Below are 12,906 nucleotides of genomic sequence, written 5' to 3' on the forward strand. Positions count from 1 at the left end.
TTTTATATATAGTTGGTCAAAATTTCAAAACTTTGACTTAAAACAAAAGCTAGAAGTACACTTATTCGCGGACGGAGGAAGTATGCATCAATGCATGCATGTGTGTGTGTGTGTGTGTTTTTTTTTTCTCTGAGTTTCTTCATGGTGTTTGTCCACGAGAGAAATCTCAACAGAATTGTGAGAGGAAGAAGAGGTGCTGCGAGGAAGCGGCACCAATACCAGGTGAAGTGCAACCGAGCTGAAACTTTTATATATTAGGCAAGTCGAGAAGAACAGTTTTATTAATTAGGAAAGGGAGCAGAGCTAGCTAGAAGCAGGAGGCAAGTCGAGAAGAACAGTTTTATTAATTAGGAAAGGGAGCAGAGCTAGCTAGAAGCAGGAGAGGAAGCGTACCAGGACGGAAGGGAGAGGAGGGGAGATGAGTACTGGAGTCTGGAGCAGAGTTGGCGCGGCCCATCTTCAGTTTATAGCCCACGAGCGTAGCGTTCAGCAGCGGTGGCGCGCCATCGACTGTCCTGCTGTCCCCTTCTTGTTCAGCGGCGGCCTCAACGCGTGGTGTGGAACGACACACCACCTTCTCTCAAGCGTAGCGTTCCTTCTAGACGACGCCATGTGCCTGCTCCATGCACAAGACATATATCTTTGAGGAGGCTTGTGGCTGATGGATATCGGGGTAATCCAAACCAATATGGAAACTCTCGGCGAGCTGAGTAGGAGTCTTCCAGAATCGTCCATCGGTTTGCACATAGATCCCTATAACAACAACTAACTCACGAGCGGTTCAGGCAACGCTGACGTGGCCGATCTTCCCTCTCCCGGGTCGGTTTTGGCCTTATTCGATCAAATCATCGAGTTTACGGTCTAAATCGATCAACTTCCAAATTCATGGCCTAAAGTGTGCAATTAGTTTGAGTTAATGTTTACGGACTAAACAATCAGTTTGAGTTTACGGTCGAAACAATTAATTCATTTCACTCTTTTGTGTGTGTGTGAGAGAGAGAGATAGAAGGCACCCTCAAAGTGATGATTTGAAGGAAAATTTCCTTTTGTTTTAGCAGTGGGCCGAACCAAGAGGAAGAAGAAGTCGGCGGGGTGCCGCCGGAGCCCACCACAGGACTCGAGGCCCAGCCCGGCCCAGCCCAGCGCACCTACCAAGACCGACCGACTTTCCCCTTCCCTGCTCCTCCATTCCTCTCCTCCTCCTGCCGCCATCGCCGTTGCCGTCAGCCGTCGCCGCCGCCGCCGCATCTCCCCCGCGCCGCCGCCTTGACGCTCCGATTTTTCCGTCCGACGGTCAGGTACGACCTCTCCTACCCGCCTCGATTCACCACTTCTTCCATCAGTAGGACGATATGGTGTCCTAGGAGCTCAAGAATATAATCTGGCCGCTTGCCCGTGGAGTGGATTCCTCCGCACCCGCACCCGCACCCGCAGTCCCGATCCCGTGTACGGCGTACGCCGGCTCTTGTGTTACCAACAGAAAAGCCCTCCGCCCGTCTGCCGTCGCCGGACTACACGGTCGGCCGCTTGGAGATATTCCAAGGGGGAGGGAAGATTTCAGTCGATACCACATGGTTTATTCCTGGTCTTATGATCCAGCCTGCAACCGGTGCAATATAGATAGTTAGCTGAAGATCCTCACCCCGTGTCGCGCCATGTAGCAGCCTGCACTCCATAGCAAGGGAAGGGGGATAAAGTAAATTGAGCTGAACCCACCGCCGGAAATCGCGTACCTACCAGGTTTCATTTTGGCAGATGTGAATAATATGAGACCATGAGATTCAGTCCAGGAACCTGCTCTTCTTCTGCTGCACAGAGCACAGACTAGCAGCCAGCCATGGAAGAACTCCATGTAGTACTATTATGACCATATGTACACACCAAATCTTGTGAAAACCTCTGGATGGTACTAGTACAACTTAGTTTCAGTACGTCCGCTGTATCAGAATTCCAGTAAGCACTGCCAAGATAAATAAATTGCCTTCTGTGTCTTTCAAACACTTGTGCAGAGCGTTGTATATAGGTTTTTTCTTTTTCAAGCTACATGTGCTGCATTGAAAGGGAGCTCCCTTTTCTGCACTCAGCTCAGGCACAATGGAGTTAAGCAGGGTCTACACCGTTGCGTCTGTTTCCTAAAGAAATTACCCAAGATGTCTCACACATGTCTGTAGAGAACAGCGTCTTCTTGTTTCCAATGGTTTTAGCTCCAATGGATCTCCCTCTGTCTCTGTTTCTGGGATCAGTGCATCATTGTCACTCCCCGGCAAGTCCCAGCACCAGGTAGACAGGCCTTGTGAGAGAGACAGAGACGATTGCTCAGGCCCGATGTTCTGGTGCTTGCTAGAGTGCTTTGTATGGCTGAAGGATTCCTCAGCAGGCCGTGTTGTGATGTACGAACAGTATTTGGTTGATGAGGAGGCTACTCGCCAGTAACCCCTATTTTCCTTCTTGCTGTGACAGAAATTGTCAATTGCCGCAAAGCTACTGAATGCCAGACTGTATAAGCACCAGAGGGGAGTCAGATTGTTTATAACACAAATCTCTACATCTTCAAACTGTCCCCGTAATGCCCATTTTGAAAGTGTACAGACTGTATTTTGAAGCGGTGCCCACATGTAGGAGTAACATAATTTCACATCCGTGTCCTGTGTTTGAATTTGATACCGGCATGGGACCAGTCACTTTGTCTCTCAAGTTGTCAGAGGAACATCTTTTATGTTTCGCACCTTGGATCGGTAACTTCAAGTAACATTTTCCACATTTCTGTCCTGCAGCAGCAGCAGCAGCAGCAGCCTAGTCGTCATTGTCGCCGATGGCAGGGTTCGGCAGCCTGGCGCCCAAGACGAAGAATGTGGTGGTGGCGGGCGGGCTGACGGGGTTCGTCTTTGGGGTGTACTACTACACCATGTGGGCGGTGGGCAGCACCGACGAGCTGCAGGTCACTATCGACAAGTTTGAGAACCTGAAGAAGAAGGAGGAGGCAACCTTCGCAGCCGCCGCAAGTGCCTCCACCCTGGGATCATCATAAACAAATGCGCCCTTAACTTTGAAACTAGCTGCTGCTGCCTCTCAACCTGCCCGGGACAATGGGTTTGGTTTGTATTGATAATAATGGGTGCTTTTAGTTAGATGGAGCGTTTTCATTCCTGGCATGGATGGAGTTTGGAGTTGATGATGCTTTTGTTTGTGTGAATGGAATGTTAGCCGCTGTGTCTGGAAGTTATGATATATGATACTGCCACTTCAAAATACAGTCTCCGCTTCAAAATATAAGGTGTAATGTTTCTGTCCCCCTCAGAAATAAATCAGGCCTTTTTTTTGTGGGAAATAAATCAGGCTTTTCGATGTTTGACCTTTAGTAGTTTTGCAACGGATGGAGTAGTACCTTTTGGAGGCAGGGTCCTCTGGTTTGTCGTCGCTGTGTTGAAATATGTTGCGGTCCCTCTCTCTTCATCAGTCCGGTCTTTTGGATGGATGATTGATCGGTCGAAACATGAATGAATTCATTGTAATGATAAACTGCATCCGTTCCTTTCTTTTTTGGGCAGCAAACCATGTCTTCCACATGGTGCATCCGCCCTTTCTTTGTTTCCTAGGAATGAGGGGCGTGTGCCGGCACACGGGACCGGGCTGATCATGTGTTGGGAGTCCTTGCCTTGTTCCCCAAGAAGGTCCGGCAATGAAAGAATTTGGTTAATCAATGAAAAGTCGGTTTGCCAAATGGCCACCCACCTGATATGATCATCTCACGATAACTAAGCGGATTTATTCCTAGATTTATTTCAGAATTTTCGGTGATGCGCGTTCAGTGCGAGACGTCCCGTTGACTACGAGGCGCCTTTGATGACTTCGTCAATCTCAAGATGATTATCTGCGTGTGTATGTTCATAGAGATGAGTGTATGCGCGGATATATGAGTGTATGCGTCTATGCTGTGTTCAAAAAGAAAAAAAAACTGAGCTGCGTGTTTTAGGGACAGTTTTTTTGGCCGATTCTCCCAGAATTGCCCCCCTCTCAACTTCTGCCAGAATTGCCACTTCATATTTTTTCTACAATCCTATCTAGGTAAGGTCCAATTAGTTAGGATTGTAAAAAAGAATACAGAGTGGCGATTCTGGGAGAAGCTGGGAAGGGTGGCGATTCTGGGAAAATCGGCTAAAAGAACTGGCCCTGTTAAGGGCATAAGTTTGCTAAAAAAAAAGAAGTTTAGGGCATCCGTCCATGTAAAACCCAACGGTCAGGGAAAATCTCGGGCGGATGGCCCTCCCGAGTGTGTTTCCGGAAAAAGGAAGGAAGGAGTCTCGTCATCTCGTGTGAATGAATGAAAGAAACTAAATACAACGAGATTCTGCTTCCATTTATTCGTTCGTTGGATTTAACCGCCGCCAGACGATACAGACAGACACGTACTACGTACGGCGAGAGAACAATAATAAACCAGCAGGGAGCGGAATCGCCCACCGCCGGCCGTACGTGCGCGCCCGATTTCGTTGTCGCCGTCGAGGGCCGCGTGCTAGCTCCGGTGCTTGTCCGTGCTGCCGGGCTTGGCTTTTTGCCGCCATGGCGCTCGGCAACATCGCCGTCGTGCTCGGCTCCGGTGAGTTCCCATGCTCATCCCTCAGCTTCGGTCCACATCTATCTACCATGCATCCATCTATGGCGCTCTCGCCGCCGGCGACTGTCCCGTCCTTGTGAATCTATCTGATGTGCTGCTGATGCTGTGGTTTAGCTTACATCTAGCTTCCTGCTTAGGGTTTAGCTTATATCTACTAGCTTCCTGCTTAGAGTTTAGCTTACCTACTAGCTGTTGGAAATATAAGCAATTTACCGAATGATTTTATTAACAGAAATACTAAATGAAGCATGATTACTATAGCAGTGATAAAACAAGTCATGCGATTTGACAAAGAGAAGGTAAATAATATCTGCATATATGAGGTAGAACTGATCATCTCTAGAGCAGACAGTAGATCAAGATGCATATATGAGGTAGATCCTAACATGTGTAGGGCAAATACTAGAAGAAGCAACTGTGACAGGACCTCTAACAGGAAAAGCAAGAACACGTACGAGACAGCAGCCGGAGTAGAGGCACTGGACTTGGGGTCGGTGTCCTCCATGTCGTCGAGGAGGTTGTCGATGTCGGGGAAGTAGTCGTCGTTGGGAAAGTAGTCGTCGGAGTCCGGGACGTCCGTGATGAAGGAGTCAGTAGTCGCGCAGAGCGCTCCCCAAAAACCTTATCACCCTTCTCCCGTACAGGACTCAAAGAGGTGCGGTTTCGGAGGCCTACTGTCCCGACCTGCGGTGCACGCCGCAAGCCGGGATGGAGAAGATCGAAGCAGCAACGCAGTGCTCAGGAACCGGTGGCGAGAGGAGGATGTAGTTCTGGTGCGTCTCTCTGAGAGGAGCGACCTCCCTTTTATAGGCGCAAGAGAAGGAGGCGAGAGGGCAGCGATTGAAGGTGAAACGAAGAGACGAAGACGAAACGAACAGCCAGCAGCCGAAGGGTTGCACCGTTCGCATTCAAACTCCACTATCGCAAAACTTTTCAGCTTCCGTGTGACCTTTCGTATACCCGTAGTGCGTGGCAAAAATTTAGACATCAGCTCGGCTCATTCCCGCAACCCGCGGGGCGTCGTGACGAGGCGAGGCGTGGCGTGGCGTGGCATGGCATGGCGGCGGAGGAGGAGCGCGCGTGGATGTCCCTCTTGTTCTCATGCTCATACAAGTGGGGAAGGAGCCTCCCTTATAAAGAGGTCCAACTCCCTCTAAACTAATAATGTGGGGCTAAACTTTAGTTCCACCTCTTGCCTTGCACGAATGGGCTGCGTGGGCCTCTAGGATTTATTAGGAATTTCTGAAACTGCTATTGGGCTAGGCCCAAATAGACAAAAATTCCAGCAATCCCCCACCAGATCCCAGAGGCACACAAAATTTGCCTTTGGTTCCAAAACACTGTTTTATATACCGGTACTGCAGTGGAGACTGTTAAGTTGAACTTCCACCTAGAACTCTATGCTACACTATTAAGCAACTTGAACAGTGGACTGGGCCTTGAACTGCAAGTTTTCTGCGAATCTAGCTTCACATAAAGCCTTGACCGATACGTGGCTACCGTGGGTCTTCCCCATGGGTGGAGCTTATGCGTCATACTCCTAGACCTTTCATGAGTTTTCTAGAGAGAACCCTACTCTCATAGATTGCGACATTTAACAATCAGACTCATATAGGTGCGTTCCTCAAAAGATGTTCTGTAGGACAACATCTCTGCTTCAAAGAGCCACTTAGAACACATTAAGATATACATCAACCTGTCATGCAGATTAGGAGAGTATTGCATCTTCATGGAGTGGTATTTTTAACAGTAAGAATACTCTCCTCCCAGTTGACCAACAGCTTGTCTTCCACATCTAATTCACGGGATCTCCGATCACAAAGAATAGGTTACTACTGTGAACAACTCATATTGTGGGTCTCATACCCATCTCCCTCGATGCATTATCTATCACATTACGTGATAGACCCTTAGTAAAAGGATCTGCCAGATTTTTAGACATTTGGATATAATCCAATGCAATAACTCCGGAGTTTTTCATTTTTCTGACAGACTTTAACCTTCTCTGAACGTGTCTTGATGACTTCATGTTATCCTTTGAACTGTTCACTTTCGTGATCACAGTTTGATTATCGCAGTTCATAAGGATACCCGGTACAGGTTTCTCAACAACCTGTAATCATAGAATTGCTCCATGATGTACAACTCAGTGCCGGCATCCGAGACCCCAAACTTGGCCTCGAGTGCGTCCCACATATCTTTTCCATTGTCAATTGACGCATAAGCATCAACTATGTTCTCACCAAGAACACTCAAGAGAGCAGCCTTAAACAGAGTATCCATTTTCTGAAAAGCTTGTGCCTATTGAGCATCAAGTTCTCCTTCAGGTCTTCCAAGAGTGGCGTCATAGCAACTCATGGTTTGAAACCATAAGACTACTCTCACGCGCCACCTCTTATAGTGGATACCCTCAAACATAGGAGGTTTCATGGAAGCAACAAAACCACTTGGGGTAAATTGCCTATAATAGGGTTTTGGATTGTTGGATACCGAATGATTTTATTAACAGAAATACTAGATGAAGCATGACTAGTATAGCAGTGATAAAACAAGTCATGCGATTTTACAAAGAAAAGGTAAATAATATCTGCATATATGAGGTAGAACCGATCATCTCTAGAGCAGACAGTAGATCAAGATGCATATATGAGGTAGATCCTAACATGTGTAGGGAAAACACTAGAAGAAGCAACTGTGACAGGACCTCTAACAGGAAAAGCAAGAACACGTACGAGACAACAGCCGGAGCAGAGGCACTGGACTTGGGGTCGGTGTCCTCCATGTCATCGAGGAGGTTGTCGACGTCAGGGAAGTAGTCATCGTTGGGGAAGTAGTCGTCGGAATCCGGGGCATCCGTGATGAAGGAGTCAGTTGTCGCGCAGAGCACTCCCCAAAAACCTTATCACCCTTCTCCCGTATAAGACTCAAAGAGGTGCGGTTTCGGAGGCCTACTGTCCCGACCTGCGGTGCACGCCGCAAGCCGGGATGGAGATGATCGAAGCAGCAGCACAGTGCTCAGGAACCGGTGGCGAGAAGAGGATGTAGTTCTCGTGCGTCTCTCTGAGAGGAGCGACCTTCCTTTATAGGCGCAAGAGAAGGAGGCGAGAGGGCAGCGACTGAAGGTGAAACGAAGAGACGAAGACGAAGCAAACAGTCAGCAGCCGAAGGGCTGTACCGTTCGCATTCAAACTCCACTATCGCAAAAACTTTTCAGCTTCCGTGTGACCTTTCGTATACCCGTAGTGCGTGGCAAAAATTTAGACATCAGCTCGGCTCATTCCCGCAACCCGCGACGCGTCGTGATGAGGCGTGGTGTGGTGTGGTGTGGCGTGGCGAGGCGGGCGGCAGAGGAGGAGCGCGCGTGGATGTCTCTCTTGTTCTCATGCTCATACAAGTGGGGAAGGAGCCTCCCTTATAAAGAGGTCCAACTCCCTCTAAACTAGCAATGTGGGACTAAACTTTAGTTCCACCTCTTGCCTTGCACGAATGGGCTGCGTGGGCCTCTAGGATTTATTAGGAATTTCTGAAACGGCTATTGGGCTAGGCCCAAATAGACAAAAATTCCAGCAATCCCCCACCAGACCCCAGAGGCACACAAAATTTGCCTTTGGTTCCAAAACACTATTTTATATACCGGTACTGTAGTGGAGACTGTTAAGTTGAACTTCCACCTAGAACCCTATGCTACACTAGTAAGCAACTTGAACAGTGGACTGGGCCTTGAACTGCAAGTTTTCTGCGAATCTAGCTTCACATAAAGCCTTGAGCGATACGTGGCTACCGTGGGTCTTCCCCGCGGGTGGAGCTTATGCGTCATACTCGGAGACCTTTCATGAGTTTTCTAGAGAGAACCCTACTCTCATAGATTGCAACGTTTAACAATCAGACTCATATAGGTGCGTTCTTCAAAAGATGTTCTGTAGGACAACATCTCTGCTTCAAAGAGCCACTTAGAACACATTAAGATATACATCAACCTGCCAGGCAGATTAGGAGAGTATTGCACCTTCATGGAGTGGTATTTTTAACAGTAAAGATACTCTCCTCCAGTTGACCAACAACTTGTCTTCCACATCTAATTCACGGGATCTTCGATCACAAAGAATAGGTTACTATTGTGAACAACTCATATTGTGGGTCTCATACCCATCTCCCTCGATGCATTATCTATCTCATTACGTGATAGACCCTTAGTAAAAGGATCTGCCAGATTTTTAGACGTTTGGATATAATCCAATGCAATAGCTCCGGAGTTTTTCATTTTTCTGACAGACTTTAACCTTCTGTGAACGTGTCTTGATGACTTCATGTTATCCTTTGAACTTTTCACTTTCGTGATCACAGTTTGATTATCGCAGTTCATAAGGATACCCGGTACAGGTTTCTCAACAACCGGCAAGTCATTCAAGAGCCGACGAAGCCAATCTGCTTCGACCGTAGCTGTATCTAGTGCTGTGAGTTCTGCTTCCATTGTTGACCTCGTTAAGATGGTCTGCTTGCAAGACTTCCAAGAAACAGCGCCACGCCCATGAGTGAATACATATCCGCTCGTGGCCTTTATCTCATCAGCATCTGAGATCCAGTTTGAGTCACTATACCCTTCAAGCACCTTTGGATGCCCAGTGTAGTGAATTCCATAATTTGCAGTGCCTTTCAAGTAACGCAAAACTCTCTCTAGAGCTTTCCAATGCACATCTCCTGATTTTGAAAAAAACCGACTCAGTTTGCTAACAGCAAAAGAGATGTCAGGTCTTGTAGCACTAGCTAAGTACATAAGCGAGCCAATAATCTGAGAATACTTCAATTGATCTCTAGCAATTCTTTGATTCTTTCGAAGCAGCACGCTAGAATCATATGGTGTTGGAGAGGGCTTGCAGTCACTATAGCCAAAGCGACTCAAGATCTTTTCCACATAGTGAGATTGAAGCAATGTAATCCCACCATCGTCATCTCTCAACAACTTGATGTTCAGAATGACATCAGCCATTCCTAAATCTTTCCTCTCAAAACAACGAGATAGGAAATCCTTGACCTCCTTAATAACATTCAGATTTGTTCCGAAAATCAGTATGTCATCAACATACAAGGAAAGCATAACTCCCTCGCCCCACCATGGCGATAGTACACACATTTGTCAGCTTCGTTCACAACAAAGCCTGCAGCTGTTAAAGTTCTTTCGAACTTCTCATGCCACTGTTTGGGTGCTTGCTTGAGTCCATACAAAGACTTCAGCAACTTGCACACTTTCCCTTCCTGACCATCTATTACAAACCCATCTGGTTGTTCCATATAAATTTCCTCATCCAACTCTCCATTTAGGAAAGCAGTCTTAACATCCATTTGATGAACGAGAAGACCGTGTGAGGCAGCTAGTGAAAGTAGAACTCGAATAGTGGTCAGTCGAGCCACAGGTGAGTAAGTATCAAAGAAGTCTTCACCTTCCTTTTGGGTATAACCCTTTGCCACGAGCCGAGCCTTGTACTTTTCAATAGTACCATCAGGCCTAAGCTTCTTCTTGAATACCCATTTGCATCCTATAGGTTTGCACCCATAAGGACGATCAGTTATCTCCCAAGTTTCATTCGCCAAGATGGAATCCATCTCGCTACGAACTGCTTCCTTCCAGTAGTCAGCATCCTCAGATGCATAGGCCCCTGAAATAGAACTAGGAGTGTCATCTATGAGATACACAAGAAAATCATCACCAAAGGACTTTGCAATCCTATGTCTCTTGCTCCTAGTAGGAACTTCATTGTTCTCCTCCATAGGTTTTTCAAAGTGTTCCATCGAAATGGCAGGTTCAGTAATCGTAACTGGTTCCTGATTCGATGAACTAGGCATCTCCTGATTAGATGAGGTAGCAATATCTTTCACGGGAAAGATATCTTCAAACAAAGTCGCATCATTTGACTCCATTATCGTACCGACATGCATGTCAGGTACCTCAGATTTTACAACCAAGAATCTATAGCCAATGCTATGAAAAGCATATCCCAGGAAAACACAATCCACAGTCTTTGGTCCCAGCTTCCGCTTCTTTGGAATTGGCACATTGACTTTCGCCAAACAACCCCAAGTTCTTAGATAAGAGAGCTTTAACCTTTTCTTCCCCCATTCCTCGAATGGAGTTATCTCTTTGTTCTTTGTGGGAACTTGGTTTAGGACATGACATGCAGTCAATATTGCCTCCCCCCACCATGCCTTGGAGAGACCCGATGTGTCTAACATGGCGTTAACCAAATCAGTTAGAGTACGGTTCTTTCTTTCGGCCACCCCATTTGACTGAGGTGAGTAGGGAGGCGTCCTCTCATGGATTATACCATGTTCTGCACAAAAAGAATCAAATTCATTGGAAAAATACTCTCCACCACGGTCAGACCTAAGCCTCTTGATTTTCCGATCAAGTTGGTTTTCCACTTCAGCTTTATAGATCTTGAAAAAGTTCAAAGCCTCATCCTTAGATATCAGAAGATACACATGGCAGTATCTATAACGTCATGAAATATTTGTTTCCACCTTTTGTCAAAACACCATTCATTTCACATAGATCCGAATGTATAAGTTCTAGTGGTGCAAGATTTCTCGTCTCCGTAGTCACATGAGACTTACGAGGTTGCTTAGCTTGCACACACACTTGACACTTAGATCCTTTGACAGTGGTGAAACTAGGGATTAAGTTCAACTTCGCTAGTCGCCACATGCAACCAAAGTTAACATGACAAAGACGTGAATGCCACACATTTGATTCACTATTGTTGCAAATATGACTAACAACTTTATTGCAAACGTCTGATAAGGATAAATGAAACAAGCCTCCTGACTCATAGCCTTTACCAACAAAGGTTCCATACTTGGATATTACAAATTTATTTGACTCAAAGACAAGCTTGTAGCCATCTCTACACAGAAGAGATCCGCTAACAAGATTTTTATTGATGGAGGGGACATAATGCACGTTCTTCAGCCCACGATCTTCCCCGAAGTAAACTTCAGATTGACCGTACCAACACCATGAACAGAAGCACTTGAACCGTTGCCCATCAGCACGATTGAAGTCCCTGCGGTCTGATAAGACGAAAACATGGAAATATCACTGCATACATGCACATTAGCACCCGTGTCAATCAACCAATCAGGAGAATGACATACCGAAAGAATAGTGGGAAATATACCATACCCAGTGTCGGTGTCAAAACCGGCGGATCTCGGGTAGGGGGTCCCGAACTGTGCGTCTAGGCGGATGGTAACAGGAGACATGGGACACGATGTTTTACCCAGGTTCGGGCCCTCTTGATGGAGGTAAAACCCTATGTCCTGCTTGATTGATATTGATATTGTGGATGTTTACAAGAGTGGATCTACCACGAGATCAAGGAGGCTAAACCCTAGAAGCTAGCCTATGGTATGATTGTAATGGTTGTGGTTGTTGTTCTACGGACTAGAGCCATCCGGTTTATATAGACACCGGAGAGGGCTAGGGTTACATAGAGTCGGTTACAATGGTAGGAGATCTACGTATCGGTATCGCCAAGCTTGCCTTCCACGCCAAGGAAAGTCCCATCCGGACACGGGACGAAGTCTTCAATCTTGTATCTTCATAGTCTTGGAGTCCGGTCGATGATGATAGTCCGGCCGATGACAGTTCGGCTGATGATGGTAGTCCGGCTATCCGGACACCCCCTAATCCAGGACTCCCTCAGTAGCCCCTGAACCAGGCTTCAATGACGATAAGTCCGGCGCGTATATTGCTTGGCATTGCAAGGCGGGTTCCTCCTCCGAATGATAGAAGATTGTGAACACCAAGATAGTGTCCGGCTCTGCAAAATAAATTCCACATTCTACCGTAGAGAGAATAATATATACACAAGTTCAATCTGCTGACGTTTTTTGCGGCATGACATCATGCCACTACCAAGCCATTACTTGAATCGTTTTTTACTCTACCACCTCAGCGCATTTAGCGAAGCGGTTTCCTTGGCACGTCTTGTCGAAGCAGAGATCGTGTTCCCCCTTAATCCGGGATTCTCATCAATACGGACGTGGGTAACCCAACCGCGCCATTGATGGTGATGCTTGGGGGATAAGCGAGTTTTACCAGGCCGGTGGGGGACGCGTAGACTTCGCCCGCCCGTATAAGGGATAAGGATTCACCTTTTCACCTACGCCTTCTTCCTCCTTTGCTTATCCATCTCCGCGCACTCGAGCTCCAGCGCCCAAGCCCGCAAATCTCGTCTCAACCTTCCCCAGTTATGTCCGGAGCGGGAGGCAAGTGGATGACCTCCTTCGTTATG

The sequence above is a fragment of the Triticum dicoccoides genome, chromosome 1B (assembly GCF_002162155.2).
Source record: "Triticum dicoccoides isolate Atlit2015 ecotype Zavitan chromosome 1B, WEW_v2.0, whole genome shotgun sequence".
NCBI lineage: Eukaryota > Viridiplantae > Streptophyta > Magnoliopsida > Poales > Poaceae > Triticum > Triticum dicoccoides.